General features: G+C 37.6%; 1 protein-coding gene across 10 annotated transcripts in view; it reads left to right on the forward strand.

Moving 5' to 3' along the window:
- Nucleotides 1–21,008, forward strand: part of LOC144322332 (uncharacterized) — a 360,447-nt gene that overhangs the window by 217,974 nt on the left and 121,465 nt on the right. Inside the window, exon 1 of one of the 10 annotated variants that reach the window (XM_077912224.1) lies at nt 11,084–12,124. The exons of the other annotated variants lie outside the window; for them this stretch is intronic. The gene's annotated coding sequence lies outside the window, so the exon portion shown is untranslated. Of the gene's footprint in view, nt 1–11,083; nt 12,125–21,008 lie in introns of those variants that run through there. 10 annotated transcript variants of the gene reach the window in all.

Genomic DNA, 21,008 nt, shown 5'->3' on the forward strand with positions numbered 1-21,008 from the left:
TGCATAAAAAAGCCTCTGGCTAGAAATTAGACCCTTCTCTCTACAGGGGCATTCTTGGCACCACCATGTGATAATTTTCATGTTGATCTATTCTGTGAACTCCTTGTAGATGAGGAACTGTGTTCTATTCATCTCTAAGCTGCAAGCATATTACTCAGTATATCATATATGCTCACTAAATGTCTTCTATGTTCACCTGAAGCAGAAACATTTGCAAATGACAGGATTTACATCTTGCTGGGATTAGTTGAAGTTTTTCTCCCAACTTGAAAAGGAACAAAGAAAACTATCTGTTCAGAAAAGATGTGAAGGGCTGAAGAATGTACCAGAGAGTAAATGCCTTTTCAGAATCAGAAAGCAATTTTTATGAAGCAGGAGGTGTTGGTGAGCTCTTTCCGGGTGGGAGATGAAGAATTGAAAAGAAATAAAAATGAGACACCTCAGAATTTGCCACAGAACAACAAGACAGGAGGTAATAACAGTGGTAGTTTAGAGCTGCTCTCAAAGCATATTTTGTCTCGTTGGGGAAGGGCACTGTCTCTCCGTTGAGAGAGACTGGGTTATACACACAGACATAGCCAGGGGGATTTGTCCTCAGTAAAATAGCCAAAGTAATATTAAGAGAAGAAAATCCACTCACAGCTGAAAGATAAATGGAACAAAGAGAAAGAAGCCAAAGTGCTCCAGGCAAGTCTAGGCTCCCCTACAGGGAACCCAATTAGTACTTCCTTGACTTGGGCTAACAGTTTCTCTGAGCACAATCTGGGGAGCATCTGATGGAGGCAGGGATTGAGGAGTAACAACCCAAACCAAAATTGATGTTGTTAGTTGCAGTATATGCTGCACACCTCTGGGTAATATCAGTAACAGTCTTACCATTCCTTAGTTGGGGAGACTGGGGCTCAGATGGCAAGTTACTGGCCAAGGGTTGCAGAGCTGATAACTGATAGGGAGGAATGTAACCTACTACAAGCTTTTGAATCAATCTCTGCATTCTTCAGAATATTAAATTCTCTCTCCAAGGAGGAACAGAGAATAAAAAAAAATATTTATGCATTTTGAAATTTAATACTTCACCTCATCAGGTCTGCTGTGAGAATCAGATGAAAGGATTATGTTCTAGGGAAACTTATCTAATTTCTCTGGGAAAAAAAAAATCCAATAATCTGTTTGATTCTGACAATCTCTGATTGCTGGGCTCCTATAATCTGAGCATCTAAAATTATCAAATGCCAGGACTGGGACATTACAGGAAATACAGAAAATCTGAGACTCTTTGCACCTGCATATTCACTTATTTAACAGACATTTAAAAAAATACTCTTTGCCAGGCAGATACTAGGAAATACTCCACAAGATTCTAGGACATTTTCCTTCATCAACCAATTAGGCAAAGATTTTTTTGTAATTTGGCTCACAAATTCCCACTTCTCTGATCTGATACCAGTCCTACAAATGTCCTGTTCCTACAAATAGATGTTCTCTATTTTCCAAATTTCCTTTTAAAAGCAGTTGCTTTCTCATCCACTGTTGAAATGTCACATTTAACTTGAAAGTAAAGATCATAATTATAGTTTTTCACTAACTGCTGTGTAATAAACCACTGACCACCACTTGTTATTACAGAAAATATCAGTCATTTTGAGACATTTCTTTGTTTTATATTTTTGGGAAAATGAAAAATGTATTATTCACCTTTGATTAAAAATGTTGCCAGGTAATTAACAGTGAATATCTGTGTGATAGGAGTTGCTGTGATTACTTACTATCTCATTACAAAGTATCACATTGTTTCTGTTGCCAAGTATTGTATCATTTGAGATAATGTAATCTACAAATCCATTTAATTAGGCAGAGTCCAGGTGTAAAACTGTTGAGTATGCCAAAAGTGAACAAATGAAGATGCCACTCACTGTCATCCCAATCCTTCTGGCAGTATTCTCAGGATACTTGGATTGCTGTAAGTGATACGTATTTCTCTAACATAAGAATAAGAAGTCATACATAGAAGTTGTAATATTTTCTCTCCTTACCCTGATGTATCAACTTGTTCCATCTTATGCCACCATGCTCATCACTGCCTACCTGCCATCATACTCCCTCCTCCCAGGTGACAACAGCTCATTTTGGAGAGCACCATTTAAATAATACATGCTGATTGCAGAAAAACTTAACACATATATGGGTAAGGAAGAAATTAATCCTAACCCATAATCCACCACCTCAAAATAAACATAATTAACATAGTTGAAATTTTTGTGCTCATGGTATTTAGTTGGGGTTTGCGGGTATGTTGCATCTATATATGCAGCCTTTAAAAATTTTTTTATCTCAACACTATTTTTAACTGATATAAAGAGAAGCTACTTTTAATCATTTTATACTTATATTTATTAAATTTACATTTTATTTAGCATCTTACTAAGCTTTCTTGTTACTTCCAGGTTTGTTGTTGTTGTTGTTTGTTGTTGTTTTTAACTGAAGCTGCTTGAATTTTCCTGGCATACAGTAAAATCTGCAAAAAATCATTTTTAATATTTAAACCGATTGATAAATTTTCTAGTCCTATAGCATTTTCTAGAGCCTCCAAGGTAAAATTGAATGAAATAAATATATTTAGCAATTATAGTATATTACTAAACTGTTATTATCTGTGTACTGCTTGGTTCATGGCTTACGACTGATTCCTTTATATTTCATCCTCTCCTATCTTTACAGAATCCCTCTATTTAGCAGATAACTTTTAATATGCATGAACTGAATCTGGTTCCTGACCCAGTCTAGTTTTGTCCTGGTTATGATTTTTGTATGGTTATTCCTTTCTCTTGATTGGTGACAGTAACATGGGAAAGTATTGTGTGGTCTGATCATCTGGTCTCTGTAGTTGAGTGGTCCAGCAATAGGGAATCTGGTATCAAGAGTCAAAAAATCTGGATGTCTCTTCATGCTGTGATTCTTGTATGTCTGCAGGGATGATCCTAGTATCACCTGAGTTCTGAGTCCTCCATCTCATTGCTGCTAAACTGACTACATTTATTCAGATCACTGGCTGGTGGTTTGAGTCACAGGGTTGAGAAGTCATGTGTCACTTCCTACACCACTGACCATTTGCTCTTCCATCACTGATAGAATTCTTTGTGTTGTCTGTCATGTTTGTATGCACTCCAGTAGTCTAGATATGGTGTTCTAGCTGTGATAGCACTGTTTGTTTATGAAAGTCTATGAAATCTTCAAAAGGCAAAAATCAAGTAATGGGCACAAAGTGTATTTGCTTTTGACATGATTGTGAAACTGAAGCTATTAGTTTCTCTGTCTCCATATCTATAAATGAAGAAAGCAAAACCAGATTTTTAAAAATCCTCAAACAAGCCTTGTTCATAGTCTCTTTATATTTATAGCACTTTTTGTATTTATGGCCAGATCCCTGTATCTCTGTATCACTCTCCCCCAGGACCTTTTGAAAACTAGTTACTGTGTGATTTTTTTGTGTACTTCAGACAGATCTGCCATTCATTCATTTATTTTTTTTAAGTGAGCTCTGGGCCCAATGTAGAGCTTGAACTTCCCACCCCAAGATCAGGAGTCATATGTTCTATTGACTGAGCCAACCAGGTGCCCAAAGATCTACCATTTAAAGAGAAGAGAATTTTATTCTGAATTCTGAGTTTTGCTTTTTTTTTTTTTCTTAACACTGTTTATATAAAAATTTGAATATGTATTGAAGAGAAAATGCAGATTGAATGGGAATTACTAGTTTTGGCTTATCTTAAGTTTCATGTCTCCTCATTAAGACCTGAAAAACCTGAAGTATTCTGAGTGCATTTTTTTTCTCATCTCTCTTGAAAGTAATAGAACAATTTTACAGAAATTCACATATGAACTAAATCAAGATGTGAGGAAAACCTTTGAGTGGCTTGAACAAAGTGTAGACAGACCTCAGGTTAAGCCCTTATCTTAACTTGCAATCCCTCTGGACAAACGTTAGAGAAAACAGCTTCTTGTCTGAAGGGGTGAGAAACAATGAACTTCTAACAGTGAACTCCTTATACTAGAGTTAGGAAATTCTGTTCCTATGCTTAGATGCCTACCCAAGAATTAGGACCAGAAAAATGACTCTGTACTACAGAGAATACCTGCTTCCAAATTTCCCTACCTTTCCCAGGATACTGAGACTATTCCTTTACTGTGTTTACATGGTTTTCTAAGCAAATAGGTTGAAATACATTTACCTATTTGGAGGAGACTAATAAGCACATTTTAAAGCCTCTTAAATTAAAAAAAAAATTCTTATTCAGGTTGATCTATAGGGTATATCTAGTGCTTTTATCTGTATAGAATAAGAGAATTCAAGAGTTTCTAAACCTAAGAAACTTAACTTCTATGCTCTAAATGCCCTGGCTTTTTAAGAAAGCTCCAGACTATTATTGAAACTACAATTCAGAGAGAGAAAAACTTAGCTATGAGTTAATTAATAGATATTATTAGGTTGTTGTAAGTGCTATCCATCTGGTTAAAAACAAAACACTAAGAGTTTTAGTATTAAGACTTAATTGCCTTTTTCTTGATTTTTATTTAATAGTGAAAAGTGAATATTCTTGTCCATAAGACTTGGGACCATTTATAATACTTTTCTCCCTCCTTTTGTTTTTTTTAAACCAAATCCCTTTATTTAAATTCTTCAAACTCTTGGGGTGCCTGAGTCACTCAGTTGGTTAAGTGTTTGCTTTCAGCTGAGTACATGATCCCAGGGCCCTGGGATCTAGCCCTTCATTGGTTCCCTGCTGAGTGGGGAGTCTGCTTCCGCCCCCCCCCCGCCCCCCGTGGCCCTTCCTCCTCTGTTTGTGCTCTGTCTCTCACTTTCTCTCTCAATCAAATAAATAAAATCTTTAAATAAGTAAGTAAATAAATCCTTCAGACTCCTTAAATGAGCTATTTCTAAGTAATTTCAAGATTGGCAGCTGTCTTTTCAACTCTTGGGTTTGACATCTGGCCTCAGACTACTCTGGTGAGGTTCTTATAGCCTCATGTATAGCTATGTTCCCATTTGCAGTCAACACAGCTATGTTCCCCTTTTGTAGTCAACACAACAATTAACTGCTATTGTTAATATTTTACAGAGCTTCAAGGAAATTCAGAGGAAAGGGACAGAAATGAACATGGAATTAATGATGCAAGCTATGCAGAAATCATTACAAGATTTATTTAATTTCACCAATTTGTATATCCTTTACCATAGTCACACCCATTAAGACTAGAGAATAGTGGATAGCAACTGTTTATCATAAATAGCACATTTGATTGTTTTAAAAATGCATATCTCAGGGGTGTATGTTTGTGTGCTTACCATATCAAAATATGACCTATACTTTTGATTGGGTCATCTTCCCTTCCCATGTTTTTGAAGATAACCACTCCCCTCCAGATATTACTGATTTATTTAGTGCCTGATAATAATTTACCAGGATGCATGTGAGATACTGGATATCATTAGTAAATGTGAGGATTTCTGCCCTGTTTCAAAGTTCCCATGCTAGAATGTCCAAACCACAACTTAAGGCTGACTAGAGCTCCGATAGCAGTGAGGTAGCTCAAACTTTTAGAGGCCCAACTAACCAGCAGAAGTAGTTCAGATGACTGAAACACCTTCTTGTGTCTGGGTAAAAATTTAGGAGAAAAATGAAACCATCATTAACTTAGAGAAAAGGTCACTTGGTTATTTAAAGTTAGCTGCCATTATCCATGGGATTTCCTTTCCTTGGTTAGGTCTAGGCTGAAGAGAAAACTACATACAAGTTGAATTCCAGGTTTCCTAAAGAATTTTTGATCTCCCTTCTGCTCTTGGACTTCCTCCTCTCTCTGATATATAGTTACTTCTATGTTACTCTGCAGCCAATATCCCAGGTGGATCCTTAGTTAATGATACAGAATCAAGAGTAAAGTCCCCATGTAAAGAGTAAAGTCCACCTGGCTCATGTGGGATCTGAGTTAGAAATAAAGAGAAACTGAAAACTCAAAAAGAAATACTGGGTACTTAACTAAAATTCCACGGATAGGCTACCAGCAGCCATCACTGATTTATTATTATTGTTGAGACAGACACATCATACCTCTGAAATAGCAGTGTTTCTTAGAAACTCCTCAAATAATGGAATTCCTCTTTCAACGACTCCATCTTACTGCTCAAGGACTGTTTTCTTTCATAGATTTCCTTTCTTTTTTATGGCTGAGCAATGGTGTATGTGGGTGTATTTCAACTTCTTTACCCATATATCCATCTATGGACACTTGGGTTGTTTCCATGTCTTGGCTATTATAAATAATGCTACAGTAAACTTAAGGGTACAGATATCTCTTTGACATAGTGTGTTCATTTCCTTTGGATATATTTCCAGAAGTGGAATTGCTGGATCCTGTAGTAGTTATATTTTTAATTTTTTGAGGAATTTCCATAATGTTTTCCATAGTAACTGTACCAATTTAAATCCCACCAACAATGCACAAAAGGGTTCCCGTTCCTCCACATTCTCACTGACATTTGTTATTCTATGTCTTTTTGATGATAGCTATTCCAACAGGCATGAGGTGATATCCCATTCTGATTTGATTTCCATTTCCCTGATGATTAGTGATGTTGAGCACCTTTTCATGTATTCGCATTCATGGAATCATCTTTAGAAGAATATCTATTCAGGTCCTTTGTGTATTTTTAATGAGATAATTTTTTTTTTTTTTGCTATAGAGTTGTGTGACTTTTAAAAATATATATATTTTATTTTAAATACACACATAGACACGCACACACACACACATAGGATATTAATCCCTTACCAGATATATGGTTTGCAAATATTTCTTTCCCATTATGCAGGTTGCCTTTTCATTTTGTTGATAGTTTCTTTGCTGTGCAAAGGTTTTTATTTATTTATTTATTTTAGTTTGATGTAGTTCCGCTTGCTTATTTCTTATTTTGATGCTTCTGTTTGGGTGTCACATGCAAAAAATGCTTGCCAAAATCCATATCTAGGAGGTTTCCCCCATGTTTTCTTCTAAAAGTTTTAGGGTTTCCAGTCTTATGTTTAAATCTTTAATTCATTTTGAATGAATTTTTATAAGTGGTATAAAATAGAGGTCTAGTTTCTTTCTTTTACATGAATTACCCAGTTTTCCCAGCACTGTTTATTGAAGAGACTGTCTCTGTCTTTTCTACATTGTGTATTCTCAGTTTCCTTGTCAAATATTCATTGACTGTATATACATGATTTATTTCTGGGCTCTTGATTCTGTTCCATTAATCTACGCATCTGTTTTTATGCCACTATCATGCTGTGTTGGTTACTATAGCTCTATAATTTAGCTTGAAATGAGGAATTGTGATGCTTTCTGCTTTGTTCTTCTTGGTTGAGATTGTTTTGTCTGAGGATTTTTGTGATTCCACAAGAATTTTGTTATTTATTTATTTATTTATTTATTTATTCCACAAGAATTTTAAAATTGGTTTTTCTACTTATATAAAAAATGCCATGGAAGTCTTGATAAAGATTGCATTGAATCTATAGATGGCTTTGTGTAGTATGGACATTTTAATAGTACTAATTCATAAACACAGGATGCATTTGGATTTATTTATATCTTCTTTGATTTCTTTGATCAGTGTCTTACAGTTTTCGGTGGAGATCTCTCTCCTCTTGGGTTAAGACTATTCCTAAGTACTTGGATGCTAAGTTATTGATGCTATTATAACTAGTTTTATTTCTTATACAGATAATTTTTTGTTAGTGTATAGAAATGCTACTGAGGTTTTTTAAGAATTTTTATTTATTTACGTGACATAGAGAGAAAGAGAACAAGCAGGGGGAGCAGCAGGCAGAGGGAGAGGGAGAAGCAGGCTCTACGTGGAGCAGGGAACCCATTGCAGGGCTCTATCCCAGGACCCTGGAATCATGACCTGAGCCAAAGGCAGGTGCTTTTTTTTTTTTTTTTTTTTCATTTTTTTTTTTTTATTGGTGTTCAATTTACTAACATACAGAATAACACCCAGTGCCCGTCACCCATTCACTCCCACCCCCCGCCCTCCTCCCCTTCTACCACCCCTAGTTCGTTTCCCAGAGTTAGCAGTCTTTACGTTCTGTCTCCCTTTCTGATATTTCCCACACATTTCTTCTCCCTTCCCTTATTTTCCCTTTCACTATTATTTATATTCCCCAAATGAATGAGAACATATAATGTTTGTCCTTCTCCGACTAACTTACTTCACTCAGCATAATACCCTCCAGTTCCATCCACGTTGAAGCAAATGGTGGGTATTTCAAAGGCAGGTGCTTAACGGACTGACCCACCCAGGCGCCCTGCTACCTGTTTTATATATTTATAGTTTTTATATTAATTTTGTGTCTTGAAACTTTCCTGAAACCATATTGATTAGATATAACATTTTTTTGGTGGAGTCTTCAGGATTTTCTCTATTTAAAATCATGTCATCTGCAAATAGAGGAGATTTTAGTTCTTTATTTCCAATTCTGACAACTCTTATTTCTTTTTCTTGCTGATTGCTCTGGCTAGGAATTCCAATACTGTCTTAAATAGGAGTGGTGAGAGTGGTCACTCTTTTCTTGTTCCTGATTTTAGAGGAATGTTTTCAGTCTTTTACCATTGAGTATGATATTTGGTGTGGGCTTGCCACAAATGAAGTATATTCCCTTTATACCTAATTTGTTAAGTATTTATAATGAACAGATGCTGAATTTTGCCCAATGATTTTTCTGTGTCTTCTGAGATGATCATATGATTTCTTTTATTGTATTTATTTGATGTATGAGATTTATTGATTAGTGTATTTTGAACTACTCTTGTATTCCAGGAGTAAATCCTACCTGATCATGGTCAATGATCCTTTTTAAGTGCTGCTGAATTTGTTTTGCTAGCATTTTATTGACACATTTTGCATTTATATTTATCAAGGATATTGTTTTTGTTTTTGTTTTTTTGTTTTTTGTTTTTTTTTCTTTTCACTGCCCTTTCCTGGCTTTGGTGTCAGGGTAATGCTGGCCTTATAAAATGAGTTCAAGAGTTTTCCTTCCTTTCCAATTTTTAGAAGAGTTTGGGGAAAAATGACACTTCTCTATAAATGTTTGATAAAGTCCATAGTAGAGCTATCTGGTAATTCCTTCATTGGAGTTACTTGATTAATGATTCATTCTCCTTACTAGTAATTGGTCTGTTCATACTTTCCGTGTCTTCCTGATTCAGTCTTGGTAGGTTGTATGTTTCTAAGAATTTTTCTATTCCTTTTAGGTTATTTAATTTGTTAGCATATTATTGTGTTAGAATAGCCTTTTATGATTCTTTGCATTTCTGTATCATCAGTTAAAATGTCTTTTTTTTTTTCATTTATACTTCTAATTTGTGTTCTTCTTTTTCCTTGGTTAGTTTATCTAAAAGTTTATCAATTTTTACCTTTTCAAAGAATTAACTCTTAGTTTTGTTAATATTTTGTATTGTTTTTCTGTTCTCTATTTCATTTATTTCCGGTCTGATCTTTATTATTTCCTTCCTTCTGTTAACTTTGGGCTCAGTTTGTTGTTCTTTTTTGAGTTCCTTATTAAGGTGCAATGTTAGATGGAGATCTTTCTTGTTTTTAATGTAGGCATTTATTGCTATGAACTTTCCTCTTAGAACTGCTTATGCTGCCTCCCATAAGTTTTGCTATGTTATGTTTCTATTTTCATTTGTTTTAGTATACTTATCTCCCCTTTAATTTCTTCTTTGATCCATTGGTTGTTCAAAAGAGTGTTCAACTTCCATATAATTTGTGGATTTTCCACTTTTCCTCTTGCTACTGGTTTCTAGTTTTATATTTTGTGATCAGGAACTTGGTATGATTCTTTTTTAATTTTCTAAGGCTTGTTTTTGGACTAACCTATTGTCTACCCTGGAAATGTTTCATGTGTGTTTGAGAAGAATGTTGTATTTCTGTTGGATAGAACATTTTGTATATATGTCAGTTAGGTCTGTTTGGTTTATAGTGTATTCAGATCCACTGTTTCCCAATTGATATTCTGTCTGGATGACTGGATCTTTCATTGTGCACTATTAATGTATTTCTGTTTATTCTTTTAGCTCTGATAGTTGTTGCTTTATATATTTAGGTGTTCTGATATTAGGTGCATAAATATTTACAATTGTTATATCTTCTTGATGGATGAGTACCTGTATTAATATAATCAGTTTCTCTGTCTCTTTTTACCATTTTTAATTTTTTTGTCTGATACGTATGTGTACCTGCTTTTACCTACCCCTGCTTTTGTTGTGTTGTTACCATTTGCTTTAAGTGTCTTCTCCCATCCCTTCACTCTCAATCTATGTGTGTCTTTAAAGTGGATTTTCTCTCCCGCCTGGTCAGAATGGGAGAGCCAGTTCAAGCAGCCTCCCAGATGTTCCTGCTCAGGTTTTTTGGTTTGTGGGGTGGGGCACAGGCAGGAGCTACACTCAGCTGTGGATGAAGCTAGGAATTGTCTCCCTTGCCCTTTTGGACCAGCTACAAGCATCCCTCTAGGTGTTTCTGGTAGAGAGTGTGGGAGCTATGCTCATTAATGGGTTATAACCTGAAAAGGTTCTTTTTTGTGGCCTTGACTCAAGCTGACCTGCTCCCCAGGTCCCCTGGCTAAACTGCCACTGGCTTTGTTCTTCACACTATCTTCTCTGCCTACCATAGTCTCTGCTTGAGCATTGCTGGGCTAAGCAGCTTTCAGGTGTTCTGGTTAGCCTTCCTGATAAGGTAGAGCCAAGAGCTACACATAGCAGTGAGCTGTGAGTCAGCTCTCCTGTTTGAGTGGGGGCAAACCCGGCTCTAGGGCTGGCAAGGTTTTTTGCTTGAAGATCCAAATCAAGCGGACCTACACTCTGTCTAGTTTCTTGGTCAGACTGTGCCACTGTCTTGGCTTTGCAGATGAGCAAAATTGGGACTGCTTACTTGGGTGTTGCACATAGGAATGTGGTTTGCTAACATCTACATGCCCTTTGTTGCCAGTTTCTCCCTTTTGCATCACAATCAGATTCCGGTGGTCAAGCCTGACAGATTCCTCTGAGATCTCCATGAAGTGAGACCAGAGTGGGGGTTCCCAAGAAGTAACCCATATGCTGAGGGAGGGGAACATCCACCGTGATCTGTTTTTTTCACTGGAGGAACTGTAGCCTCAGAGGAGACCTCTTGGTGTGCTGCTAACCCAGCCTGAGGACAGGCAATGTGTTAATGTGTAGCTATTCCTCTCATCCTTCTAATGTAGCCTGTCTTGGTTTTTATGGTGCAGGCATTGTTTCAGCAGTATGTTCTAGAATTTTCTCAATGGTGTCTTGCCCATGAACTATAGTTAATTCTTTTCGTGAAGATGACCAAAGTCAGGAAAGTGCTGTTACCATCTTGGTGATGTTACCTTTGTTATTTACAGATACTGAAATTTGTTTTTCATATAGCCTTCTGTGTTATGAAACACTATTCTTCTTTTGATTTATTTTTAACCATTTAAAAATGAAAAAAAAAATTAGTTCATGGACCATAGAAAATCAGAAAGAGGCTGAATTTGGCCCATGGGCTAACGTCTGCTAAGCCATGCTTCAACTGAGTATTTCTGAGTTGTTCTTTGACAAGGTGTGACATGCAGAGAAATATAGTGAAACAAGAGGAACTTAAGGGGAAAAATCTCTAAAATGAGCAGATTGTGTGAAAAGAGGGATTGCTGCTGGGAAATGTTAACCCTGAGGACATTCTTGGCAAAACTACAACAACAATAACAAAAAACAAGAAATGGGAAGGAAATGAACTGCAAGATGAGTTAGATACATTTCTTATTTCTCCTCCTTTTATTATTTTTTTTATTTGATGGATTTCAAGCTTCACAATGGAAACTGCTATCACCTGCTTATCTCATAAATAGGCTGCAAAAGAAGGAGTTAGAAATATTATCTTGAAGTCATCCAGCTCCTCTGGTATACACACACTATAACGTATTTATATTTTCACGATGGGCTTTTCACCTCCCGTGCTAATAGTGAATTACATTTTTGTTTCAAAGAAGCAGAGCAGCAAGAGATTTTCTGAAGAATGGAGACAAACAGTGCCAATGTCTTGGTGAGTGATTTGGTCAGGGATCTTGTAGGAAGAAAAAGGAATAAATGAACCTTTTTGGGTAGCCACCATGAACCAAATATTGTGCTAATTTGTGTCAAATGCTTTGTATTGTGTTTAGCACTGAGCCAGAATGAAATACATCAAATATAACAATTATTATCACATAGCCTCTTCTTTGATCTTAACAAAACAATTGTGTGCCTGAAGTACTATTATGTCTGTTTTGCATTTAGGGAAAAACCAATGCTTGTGAAATTAAACAATTTTTCTTGTGTGACATAATTAGTAAGTTATGGCACTGGGTACATAGTACACTCTCCATAAACACTTGTTAATTTTTTGTTATCATGGTAAAGATACTTAGCATGAGATCTTCCCTCTTAACAAAATTTTAAGAGTACAGCACAGCATTATTAACTATAGGTACAGTGCTGTCCAGCAGATCTCTAGAATTTAATCATCTTGCATGACTGAAACTTATACCCATTGAAGAGCAATTCTTGCATAGGGAGATTTTTAATTTTTAGATGAGTGAATCTACTTGATTTGAAATCAGTTATTTCTAATTTGAAGCTTTCTTGCTTCTACATGACACAGGATGTCGTCTATCCAGGTGACAATCTTAATGCTAAAGTAGCTCTTTGACGTGCTTTCGAGGTCATACCCAATGAATCCAAGAAAAGAAATTCATTAGCAACTAAGGGAGAGTGAACTTCTTGACCCAGAGTAAATGATGCTGTTAAGGGATTAGCAGTGCTATGCATAGTGTTATGATTAGCTAAATAATTGGTGACACTTAACATAGGGCTTTTGCCAAGAGGGGAAAAGAATAACACTATTTGTTGTTCATATAATTAGATTTTTCACCTCAAGTGAAAAAGCAAATTGAGCACAAGATGCAGGCAGACCTTGAAGTGGCTGCTCAAAGGTGATGTGGGTCTTTAATTACAGGACTCATCAGATGTAGGACTTTAAACACACCAGGCAGTGCTGCTGATTTGAATTAAAAAATGTTAAAACCTCTGAGACAACAGATTACTGGTTGGCTCTGCAACCACTCTGGCCACCAGGAAATGTGAATCATTTATACTGGCACTTCATGAGGATGTGCAATCAGATTCCACTTGAGGTGCCTTTAAATAATTCTGCTTTGCCCTGGAAACTTCTGTCAATCAGTAATCGGGACTGTCCTTCTTTCCTGCTTGTTTTCTCCAGCGTGGCAGCAGCTAAACCTTTGTGGTCAGAGATTTGCTAATCTATGGACTCAAAGGCACACATTTCATGTTTCCTGTGCCCTCTCATTTCCTCTCTCTCAAGACACTACCTCTCTAAGGATCCATTTCAGTGTTCCTCATAATTGCCCTACTCCTGAGACAGTGACTATGAGACTGGCCTCTCATTTTCTAAAATATGATCTCTTATTGCCTTGTGTGAGTGTCCTGAAAAATCATATCTTTCCTTTGCAGTACGAGCACCCAAACAGAGAAGTGAGAGATGAGGAGAGAGGGCAATTTTGTACTTGGGGAGTGAGGTGAAGGAAAGGAGTGTTTCGTGTTTCTTTAAAATAGGGTTTTAATCACTACCAATCACACACAGGCATCATTTCCTATAGCTTCTAAGTAACCATGTATTTTCAGAGAGACCAATTTAATTCCAACAAATCACCTTTTTCAAGTCTCCTAACTAGAAACTAAAGAGTACATTCTTTTTGCTGACATAAGTGATACTCTTCTTTATACTGTTGCTGAATTTCTACTTTTTGTATTTTTAACTATTTTATTGTTTTTTTTAAAAAACTCAAGAATCCTTTGTTTTTTGTATTTTGATATTTCTTAACTTTATCTTGTGAATATATGCTCATATTTTTACATGAGCTGCTTTAAACACTTTTTGAAAGTGGGACTGAATAAAGCACATCCTTAAAAGGGTAAATCCCTCAGACTAAAAGAATAAGATCTAAAGATTTAAAATAGATATAAAAAGCCCTTCTCTGGTTCTGCTTTAACGTTATTTTTCATGGTCAGCTCTGACTGGTTTTTGAATAGTGGGCTTATATTTAACAGCAAGCAGATACATCATAATTTGGTTTATATAATCCTGAGTGTGACTTTAAAGTGCTGCTATTTGTAGGTGTGAACATAGGGGAGGTTTGGCCTGGCAGGGTCTTTTCATCAGAGAAGAGCCTTAAGAGAAGTTCCTGAGCCACATTGGTTGAAAAAGTCTTGAGGATGTTGTCAGAGAGGCCTAGGTGGAAGAGTGGCCAGCACGTGGCCCTCTCCCCCAGCGCTGTTGGAGGAGGGGGGTCACCTGAGCCAGGCCTGCTTTAGGAAGTGTCCCTAAGGGGAGAAGAAGTTATTATGAGTAATATTGCTATAGCTATTTTATCATAAAAGTGACCTACATATATGGGCCCCAGTTGGGAAGCGGTTCCTTAGGAGTGACTGGTGACATTATGAAGTAGCAGATCTTAGGAGGATAGGAAAAGATTTTCTCTCTTTAAATTTGGTATCCTGTTTCCCCCTTGATTACACTTGGGTTCTTTATGTCACCCTTTCTTTTAATTGTGTTGGTCTTACGGATTGCCTGAGCCATCAGGTTTGCCTTGGAGAGGTGTAGTTTATTACTGATGTCCTGGTCTAATTATGAATAGCATCTGCTTTCACTTTCAAGGAGTGGCTGGCACACCTCCACCGTTCAGGGAGAAGTGGCAGTTGTACTGAGAAATGGGGTCGGGGTTGGGGAGAGGAGGGACAACCACGGTATCACACGTGTCAGTTGGAGTGTGCATACACAAGAGTGCTGTCCTTCTTAGCAGTGCCTTTGAGTGGAACAAAATCCTACAGTACCTCTGCATCGACATTATAACTTATTATTTAAATTTTAAAAAGGGTGATGGAAGAATTGCCTTATTTACCACAAATAAATCATATTCAGCACCTGCTGGTGTACCCCACCTTCTACTAACTCTTGGCCCTGGTTGTGTCAACCTGCTGGGAGTTAGGAGCACTAACAAGTTGTCACTGTTTCAGCTCAAGCAGTCATCACTTAAAACCATGCTCCTTTGTCCCCTTACTCCTTCTTTTCCAGTATTCTCCAGTGCTGTAGCAGAGGGAGAGGGAGAGGGGCTGGTCTTTGCTGGGTCCCGCATACAATGACTTAAAGTCTTTCACCCAAATATAATTTCATTTATTAAGAGAGGCATGAAATGTATATAAAGACGTACCCCAGGAAAACATTTTTTACCATATACCCATTAAAGCCATACCCATTTTATTGCCATGTAGTTCATGTTTTATAATTTGACAGATGTCAAAATCAAGATTATGGAATATTGTTAGGACCTTCCACTTAAAACTCTCAAACTCTGAAAAGGAGATTTTATAATACTGCTCTGGTCTGGTATGCTGTTAAAACATGTTTACCGTGAACATTGCCTTGTTCTTAAGACGAATTCACACAAGAAATAGTAAGTCTGTCTGGCTTATAGCTATCTTCCTTCAGAAGCTGTTAAGGCAGAGGGGTTTTTTTTTCTTTGTTTTGTTTAAGATTTTATTTATTTATTCATTTTTTTAATTTTATTTACTTATTCATGAGAGACACACAGAGAGGCAGAGACACAGGCAGAGAGAGAAGCAGGCTCTATGCAGGGAACCTGATGTGGGACTCGATCCGGGGTCTCTAGGATTGAGTGGTGCTAAACCGCTGAGCCACCCAGGCTGCCCAGGCAGAGATTTTCTTTTTCTTTTTTTTTTTTTAATTTATTTTTTTATTGGTGTTCAATTTACTAACATACAGAATAACACCCAGTGCCCGTCACCCATTCACTCCCACCCCCCGCCCTCCTCCCCTTCTACCACCCCTAGTTCGTTTCCCAGAGTTAGCAGTCTTTACGTTCTGTCTCCCTTTCTGATATTTCCCACACATTTCTTCTCCCTTCCCTTATTTTCCCTTTCACTATTATTTATATTCCCCAAATGAATGAGAACATATAATGTTTGTCCTTCTCCGACTGACTTACTTCACTCAGCATAATACCCTCCAGTTCCATCCACGTTGAAGCAAATGGTGGGTATTTGTCATTTCTAATAGCTGAGTAATACTCCATTGTATACATAAACCACATCTTCTTTATCCATTCATCTTTCGTTGGACACCGAGGCTCCTTCCACAGTTTGGCTATCGTGGCCATTGCTGCTAGAAACATCAGGGTGCAGGTGTCCCGGCGTTTCATTGCATTTGTATCTTTGGGGTAAATCCCCAACAGTGCAATTGCTGGGTCGTAGGGCAGGTATATTTTTAACTGTTTGAGGAACCTCCACACAGTTTTCCAGAGTGACTGCACCAGTTCACATTCCCACCAACAGTGTAAGAGGGTTCCCTTTTCTCCGCATCCTCTCCAACATTTGTGGTTTCCTGCCTTGCTAATTTTCCCCATTCTCACTGGTGTGAGGTGGTATCTCATTGTAGTTTTCATTTGTATTTCCCTGATGGCAAGTGATGCAGAGCATTTTCTCATATGCATGTTGGCCATGTCTATGTCAGGCAGAGATTTTCAAATGTTCAGGGTAAGTTCAAGTTTTTAGGATTCCATGGAGATAGCAAACATCAAGGGATTGAAATCATTGAAATAGATGGCAATCAGAGTATCTTTAACAACCTCCTATCTACCTCAAGCAAATCTTAGAGTGTGCTTTCTCAGTGTGCTCGATTGTGATACTCTGATTAAAAGTAAATTGGGTTATTAGTTAGTTAAAATGAAGACTTAGTACCTCAAAGGAGTTGACTGCATTCCAAAAGGAAGGAGAAGAAGAACACATTCAGAGAAATTTACCTTGGAAAAGTTGTGTTTAGTCAATAACTTAGTCATTATTACCTGGAGTCTGAAATCTTTGAATCTAAGGGCATTTTTCCCTTAAGAAATCACCAGAGCCCCCTTTTAAATCTGGTTAACTATTCAGCGTTTTTCTTGAGAGGTTTGCTTGTTATCTGTGCCTAATTGAGAAAATTTCTAAACTGAAGTGATTTATTTAATGTAATAATCTCAAGCAGAAGAGTTTATTTCTGATTTTACCTTCGATTATGACATCTTTGGGGATGGATGGCTCAAGCATGTAATGATAAACCGGTGATTGCATTCACTAAGCAAAAAGATCCTTTTTCACACTGGATTAACATTTATTGAAAGAAAACTGGGACGCCTGGGTGGCTCAGTGGTTGAGCGTTTTGCCTTTGGCTCAGGGCATGATCCCGGAGTTCTGGGATCAAGTCCCACATCAGGCTCCTCGAGGGAGCCTGCTTCTCCCTCTGCCTATGTCTTTGCCTCTCTCTGGGTCTCTCATGAATAAGTAAATAAAATTAAAAAAATCCAAACCATACATGTCAGGATCTGTGTTTAAAAAACACTGTAGTACAAGGTTAAATAAGTGACACTCCCTACCTAGAAGGATATTATTATAGACTAGGGGAACGGGGTGGTTAGAACTCGAAACACAAGATACAGCCATGTGTTAAATGCCCTAACAAAGGGCAAGAACAGAAGCAGTGGAGCTCAGGGGATGGAAGTACTCATTCTGTCTGAGGTAGTAAAGCAAAGTTCCCTTGAGGGGATAGTGGTTCACTGGCCCTTCCTAAAGGCAGAAAGGGAGATAGAAGAGAGAGAAGGGGAGGGAAATTCAAGGCAAGGGGAGAATGAGGGGCCAGGCACAGAGCACTTAAAGGGCCTGATGGGTTTCATTACAACAGCGATGGTGGTTTCTGGACCAGAGATGATGGTGGAGGATAAGATGGGAGCTCTTGTTAGCCAGGCTGGGGAGTTTGGCCTTAGTCCTCTGTGTGACCAGAGCAATTGCTTTCTTCTTGAAATATAGCCAGGAAATGCTCGTTGAGGTACATTAGGAAATATCTTAATTCCACCTTTGTCTTCTAAATCTGCTCTAGTTCTCAGTCTAAATTGAGATGATATCATACTTTTAGTCACTTTGAGTTATAAATGATCAGAATCTCATTAGCCTAATGTGCTAGGAGTCAAAATTCCCATGTCTCATTCAACTGATGACATCTTCCTTGACCCAGGTGCAGAAGGGGGGTAGGCTGGTCATGGTCTCAGAGCCTGGACTAGCATGAGTGCCTCCTTAGATGTGCCTCACCTGCCTCACCCTATCCCAGCTCCACATGTTTTAAGTTTTCTTCTGTCTCTTGCTCTGTCCTCTTCTGTTCACTATGCTGTTTCTGGCTGTTTCAATGTTGGGAAAGGGGAGGGAGTGACAGAGGGGCACACACATGCTTTTTCACTTCACTAGTACAGTTCATCTTTCTTGACTGTTCATGCCCTTCGTCATAGTTGATACCCACATGTTCTTTCTGGTGTAATTTGGTAGATCTTCCAATACCTCTGGACCTTAGAAATGGACAATTTTCAGATGTGCATTCATCATTTTCTAGCTGGCATCTTTGACTCCTCCTCAGTTCCTATGCCAATTACATAACTCACATAGGGAAGAGGATTTACCCTAAAGCTAATGATGCTTTAGCCTCAGGGCTCCTCCTGTGCATAGGCTCCTACCAAGGCCTGGGGAAAGCCCCTAGCAGTGTGTTCACACAGTTATCTGCTTTTGTAAAATTTCTAAGAGTAAGCTATTTTAGCACGAGCAGTTAAGACTGAAGCTTCTTTCCATTCTGATTTTCCCTTGGAAATATTCACCTTATGTCTAATAAGCTCAGGGTGTTGTTGGAATTTGGGGGAGCTAAGGGAAAGTTTGGTTTGGGGATTCAATTAGCCAGGATTTAATGGGATATATTTGTGTGGTTCAAAGGCTATGAGATTTTGCTAGCCATCCAGGGTGAAATGGCTTCTAGAAATATTTTAATCACACATGGTGACAGGAAGGTGCAGGGACAGAGGATGGTATTTTTTTTTTTTTTTAACTTGAAGTGTCCTGTGACACCTGGCCTCAGAAGCATGTGGGTAATAGAGAAGAAGCAAGATTTGAAACATGTAAGGCTCAGAGCTAGCATGTGTGAAGTTCTTCCAAATATTAAGAGTAGAAAGGAAATGGGTTAGTTTTCCAGATTTCATGACATCATCAAAATAAGGTTTAAAGCAGAGAGCTTTCTTAACTATCACAAATTAAAGAAAAATAACTGAACCATACCTAAGGAAAAGCTAAATGATTTTTAAATTTTCTATTGCTGTCATATGGAATAGGTATCAAAAATATGCAACCAAAAATTTTTGGGAAAGAATTATTATAGATGAATGTCAGATAATTAATAAAAATATTATTTTCTGGATTTTGGGGTTTCTGACATTTTTTAGCTTTTAAAAATTTGTGTTTTATTATTTATTTTCTAATTCTAAATAAACTTTGGCTTTTGTGCCTAATTTTGTATACACCAAAGACGACCTCCCAAATTACATATACTTGAGGTCCCACAAAACCTAGAATAAACCTTTTTCATTGACTCATCTTCTCATGTGGGGGTCCTCTTGAGAGGTATGCTTTCAAGGTGTCTTAAACTCTGTGACTTTCCATGTCACTTGGGCCCCACGAAATACTTATATCCCTGTCTTACTGAACTTGAACTTATTTTTCCTCAGCTCTGAGAGCCAGACCAATGAGTGCATGTGTTCTGCTCATCAAGCCTGGAGCCAGGTTGGCTGGAAAGCAGAATGCCCTCTGGCAAGGACTCTCTTATCCCCAATTGCATCCTCTACATACACAATATTATTTTTGACGCCACTTCTGCTTACCTGAAGGCAAAAGGGAACAGGGGATGGGAAATTCTTACATTCACTCTCCTAGGTCTATAACTAAATAACTCCAAACAAATTTGTCCTGATTGTTCTCCAAAAGGATCCTGTGGCCTCCTCAAATGTGCATGTTGGACAAAGAACCCATAACTGGTTTGCCTTTCTCTGATAGGCAAGTCCTCTAGGCTATCTAGCACCTCTTGTTAGAGAACGAAGGTACTTGTTACAGTTCATCCTCAGTTGCAATTTCAAGGGAGACAAATTTGGAGGCAATGACTTTTGTCCAAATATGCACTCTTACTGTAGCCCAAAGGCTTTATAAGTTTTCCAGTAATCAGGTCAGAAGTCAAGCCAAATAAAGAATTCCAGGCAGATGATTAGAGCCATGCTAAAGTATTAAGGACAGAAAGAAAGCAGGCTGGCCCTGCAAGCCCTGGGCTGTTGGGCAGCTGCCACAGGAGGCATATGAGATGAGGTAAGAGAGTTAATGTTTGCTAAGTGCCATCTTGTGACCTTTCTCAGGATGTTTCATTTTTTCCCCAAAGGATCCATGATAAAATCTGAGGCAACATGGTTGGACATAGAGGGTATTATGCTAAGTGAAATAAGTTAGAGAAAAACTAATGTATGATTTCACTTGTATGAAGAATCTGAAAAAAAAAATAAATGAACAAACAAAACAGAAATAGACCCAGGCAACAAACTGTTGGTTACCTACCTACCCAGAGAGGGGCAGGATTGGAGGCAGGCTATGTCAAGGGGAAAAATTAAATAAGTTAAAAAAAAAAGTCATGGAGGTGTAATGTATTGCATAAGGAATATAGCCAATAATCTTGTAAGAACTTTGGTGACAGTAATTAGAGTTATGATGGAGATCATATTGTAGTGTATAAAAATATCCAATCACTATGATGTGCACTCAAAACTAATAGTATATTGTTTATTATACTTAACAATTTACTAATTTTCATCTTCCTTTCTTTGTACTTTATATGTTTATATACTCCCTTTCTTTTCTTTACACCCCTAAAAGTATAATTTTATACCTCCTCAGAGATGTCAGGAATCTGCTTTCATCTCTTTGGGTAATTGATAGCCAGAACATATTTCTTTGCACCCTGAATCACTTCCCCT

This window comes from Canis aureus, chromosome 10, assembly GCF_053574225.1.
Source record: "Canis aureus isolate CA01 chromosome 10, VMU_Caureus_v.1.0, whole genome shotgun sequence".
NCBI lineage: Eukaryota > Metazoa > Chordata > Mammalia > Carnivora > Canidae > Canis > Canis aureus.